Genomic DNA, 5,308 nt, shown 5'->3' with positions numbered 1-5,308 from the left:
CCATTCCCACCCCGATGTATTTTTACGCGTTATCAACTTGGAATAGATGATATCTCACAATCAAATTCTAAGTTACTATTCCTCGCAATTTTCTTGAAGCTACTCCATAAAATTAATGACATGGTTGGGCATTGTTGTCGAATACATTATGTTCCATTTTCTCCACCATTATATGCTCTTTATTTGTGGCTATATTCCTTTTATTTATACAAGTGTGATTCATAGTAGGTGTATATTTGAAAAGAGTATTGGTTGAGACATGAGTTGCACTTGCAAGCTTACTAGTAAAGATCAAAGTACAAGTCACGTAAGGACCGACATGACAAAACTGAAAAGATAGCAGAACATCTCTGAGCTTGACACCAACGCCCGTCACCTGCCTCCGGCACCACCATAGTAGCAACTGAAGAAAAGAATGACGGATCACCTCCTCACCCGAGCTCGACGCGGCTCCATCGCTGATATGCAGCTTTGCGGACCTTCAAGGTGGCTCACCAAAAGTGAAGCCCTTGTTGTTGAACGAATCAGACCGGGGCAACACCCCATACACGCCATCGAACTCCAGATCTGTCACTCCACTATGACTAAGACGCCGAAGGAGGAAACCATACCAGCCATCCACGAACCACCAGCCCAGCACACGTTCGTCTTCCAGATATCGTCGATGCAGACCACAATCTGCATCCACTCTTGGACTACCTCCCAAGCTCCACGCCGATGCTAGAGCAAACGTCGTCGCAACGACGGAGCCTGAGGACACAGGTCCACCACGAGGATGTTGCCCCCGCCACGTCATTCTTAATTGAATAGAATGGTTTCCAAATCCATCCTCAACCATAGGACCGATGGCCTTGTCAGGGAAGGATCCGAAGAATCTTTATTCAACGCTGTCATCACCGTCGCCGATGGCAAGACAATGAACAACCTAAAAACTTAGACTATGAGAGAGTAAAAACAATCCACACACATAGATACGACGACCCCCTCATCACCGACAACCAAGGTCGCCGGCGAAGGAGAGTCACCAGAGAACGATGTTGAAAGATTGGACTCTCTTGGCGGCAGCTAGGGTTCCTGATGTAGGGTAGAACCCTAATCGGCCAATCTTTCACGAAAGGAGCGGATCCCGCAAAGAACACGAAGAACACGAGGGGGAAAACAAGGGGAAACACAAGGGAAAACACGAGAGAATCACTAAACCAACACGAAATAGTCACACATGTGCTAGATCCTCGAGTACATAAGAGATCACACGATCCACGGACAACTAAGGACGATACAAAGGTAGCCGGTCTTCTCCGTGAGGAGGTCTTGAATCCACAAGGGGGTCTTCCCTTAGAGGGGTCTTGAATCCAAAGGGATCTTCTCCAAAGAGGGGCCACGGTCTCTCTCGTGGAGTAGATCCGATGTGGATGAGCAATTCTCTATCTCTAAATATGAGCTAAACCAATGCTAATCCTAGAAAAGTGGTGGAGGATTCGTTTATATAGGCAAAGGGGGCGAAGGGGTACATGGGCCTTGATACGTCTCCAACGTATCTATAATTTTTGATTGTTCCATGCTAGTATATTATCAACCTTGGATGTTTTATATGCATTTATATGCTATTTTATATGATTTTGGGACTAACCTATTAACCTAGAGCCTAGTGCCAGTTTCTTTTTTTCCTTGTTTTAGAGTATCGCAGAAAAGGAAAATCAAACGGAGTCCAATTGACCTGAAACTTCACGGAACTTATTTTTGGACTAGAAGAAGCCCACGGAGTATCGTAGATGGACTAGGAGAGTCCCGGGCTGCCCACGAGGGTGGGGGGCGCGCCCACCCCCCTGGGTGCGCCCCCCTGCCTCGTGGACAGCCCGGAGATCCACCCACGTACTTCTTCCTCCTATATATACCCATATACCCTAAAAACTTTGAGGAGCAGAATAGATCGGGAGTTCCGCCGCCAGAAGCCTCCGTAGCCACCGAAAACCAATCTAGACCTGTTCCGGCACCCTGCCGGAGGGGGCAATCCCTCTCCGGTGGCCATCTTCATCATCCTGGTGCTCTCCATGACGAGGAGGGAGTAGTTCTCCCCCGGGGCTGAGGGTATGTACCAGTAGCTATGTGTTTGATCTCTCTCTCTCTCTCTCTCTTGTGTTCTTGAGGTGATACAATCTTAATGTATCGCGAGCTTTGCTATTATAGTTGGATCTTATGATGTTTCTCCCCCTATACTCTCTTGTAATGGATTGAGTTTTCCCTTTGAAGTTAGCTTATCGGATTGAGTCTTTAAGGATTTGAAAACACTTGATGTATGTCTTGCATGGGATACCTATGGTGACAATGGGGTATTCTATGATCCACTTGATGTATGTTTTGGTGATCAACTTGCGGGTTCCATGACCTTGGGAATCTATGCATAGAGGTTGGCACACGTTTTCGCCTTGACTCTCCGGTAGAAACTTTGGGGCACTCTTTGAGGTTCTATGTGTTGGTTGAATAGATGAATCTGAGATTGTGTGATGCATATCGTATAATCATACCCACGGATACTTGAGGTGACATTGGAGTATCTAGGTGACATTAGGGTTTTGGTTGATTTGTGTCTTAAGGTGTTATTCTAGTACGAACTCTAGGGCTGTTTGTGACACTTATAGGAATAGCCCAACGGATTGATTGGAAAGAATAACTTTGAGGTGGTTTTGTACCCTACCATAATCTCTTCGTTCGTTCTCCGCTATTAGTGACATTGGAGTGACTTTTCGTTGCATGTTGAGGGATAGTTATGTGATCCAATTATGTTATTATTGTTGAGAGAACTTGCACTAGTGAAAGTATGAAACCTAGGCCTTGTTTCCTAGCATTGGAATACCGTTTGTGCTCACTTTTATCACTAGTCACCTTGCTGTTTTTATATTTTCAGATTACGAAAACCTTTATCTACCATCCATATACCACTTGTATCACCATCTCTTCGCCGAACTAGTGCACCTATACAATTTACCATTGTATTGGGTGTGTTGGGGACACAAGAGACTCTTTGTTATTTGGTTGTAGGGTTGTTTGAGAGAGACCATCTTCATCCTACGCCTCCCACGGATTGATAAACCTTAGGTCATCCACTTGAGGGAAATTTGCTACTGTCCTACAAACCTCTACACTTGGAGGGCCAACAACGTCTACAAGAAGAAGGTTGTGTAGTAGACATCAGGCCTCGGCCCAACATCATGCACGCAGGCATTGTCCAGATGATCCGGGCTTCGGGGGTCCAGATGATTCGGGTTGGCGTCTGGATCGTCCAGCTGTGTCGTGGGGGCTACGGGAGGTCAGGATGTACGGGTATGTCCGGATGATCCGTGACTGGGTACGGATGATCCGGCTTCAGGGCAGCTTGTGGTGCTCTCGGGTCTCCAATTGTCCGGATCGTCCGGGCTGGGGTCCGGATCATCCGGGCTGTGTCTGGGTCGTCCGGGACCTTATCCGGATCATCCGGCCAGCCTGGGACTTGGCTGATTTCTTCTCCGTCTTCACGACGTCTTTTGCTCCCAATCCTTCTTGCTTCTTAGCTTCTCCGTGGCTAGCTCCTTGGTACCTGAGTATGCACAATGTCTCTGTTTGAGGTAGTAGCCAAGTCTCATATGCATTGAAGTGGAATTGTGAGAGGAGTGATGTCACCTCAGTTTCGAGAGCTCTTGTACGTGCTCGTGTCATGGGTCCACTAGACACTTGGTGGGACGATGAGAGGTCCATGGGGATGATCTTGGGATGCTCCGCATCATCTCCCCTCCCTTAGGGAAGATCCAACCTCGGATCAAATTCTTCATCACCATGGTAGGGTGAGAGGTCCTTGACATTGAAGATGTCGCTCACGTTGTACTTGTCTCGCAGGAGGTCGATCTTGTAGGCGTCGTTGTTGTAGCGTGCAAGCACCTTGAAGGGTCCATCCGCTTGAGGTAGAAGCTTGGACTTGCGTTCGGTTGGGAAGCGGTCTTTGCGAAGGTGTACCCACACAAGATCACCAATGTTAAATACCATGGGGTGCTTGTTGATGTTGAGCTTGGTCGCAAGACGTTGTAGTTGGCGCTCGATGGTGTGCCTTGTATCTTCATGCACCTTCTTGAGATGGTTCACACGTGCACTTGCGTCCATATTGATGCGCTCTTGGAGTGGTAGAGGAAGAATGTCCAATGGTGACAATGGGTTGAATCCGTAGACGACCTCGAAGGGGGACTTGCCGGTTGTTGAGTGTCTTGCGCGGTTGTAGGCGAACTCGGCGATAGGTAGACACTCCTCCCACTCCTTGATGTTCTTCTTGATGAGCACTCGAAGTAGAGCGGAGAGTGTGCGGTTGGTCACTTCCGTTTGGCCGTCGGTTTGTGGGTGGTACGCCGTGGAGAAGAGTAGCTTGATTCCGAGCTTGGTGCATAGGGTCTTCCAAAAGTAGCTTATAAACTTGACGTCGCGGTCCGAGACGATCGTCTTTGGTACTCCATGTAGACGCAATATTCCCCTACAAAAGAGATTGGCAACATGTGAAGCATCGTCTATATTGTTGCAAGGAATAAAATGTGCCATCTTAGAGAATCGGTCCACAACAACAAATACCGAATGCTTTCCATTTCTAGTCCTAGGCAATCCAAGTACAAAACCCATGCTAATATCTTCCCATGGTTGATATGGAATTGGGAGAGGCATGTAAAGGCCATGGGATTGAGCTTTAGACTTAGCTTTGCGACATGTAGAGCATCAGTTGGTGAAGCGGTTGACGTCGCGAAACATCTTGGGCCAATAATAGTTCTTGGACAGCGTAGCAAAAGTCTTGTCGCGTCCAAAATGTCCCATTAGTCCACCTCCATGAGATTCCTGCAAAAGCAACAAATGAATAGAAGACTCGGGGATGCAAAGTTTGTTAGCTCTCATGAGATATCCATTTTTGATGTAATAGCGTTCCCAAGAGGTATGCGTCAAACACTTGGCATAAGGGATAGCAAAAGTAGGATCATGCTCATACAAGTCTTTTATGTGCTCAAAGCCAATGACATCCAATTCAAGTTGAGTAACAAGCATGCATATGCGGGAAAGAGTGTCCGCCACAACGTTTTCCTTACCTTTGTTGTACTTGATGACATAAGGAAAAGACTCAATAAATTCACTCCATTTAGCATGACGCTTGTTCAACTTGGTTTGGCCCTTAAGGTACTTGAGCGTTTCATGATCGGTATGAATGATGAATTCATGAGGGCGAAGATAGTGTTGTCATAATTGTGCAAGCGAAAGATTTTGTCAACCTTCAATGCCCATGAAAGGTACTCTTCGGGATCGTTGC

Source organism: Triticum aestivum, chromosome 4A, assembly GCF_018294505.1.
Source record: "Triticum aestivum cultivar Chinese Spring chromosome 4A, IWGSC CS RefSeq v2.1, whole genome shotgun sequence".
NCBI classification, from domain to species: domain Eukaryota; kingdom Viridiplantae; phylum Streptophyta; class Magnoliopsida; order Poales; family Poaceae; genus Triticum; species Triticum aestivum.
This window is presented reverse-complemented; position numbering follows the sequence as displayed.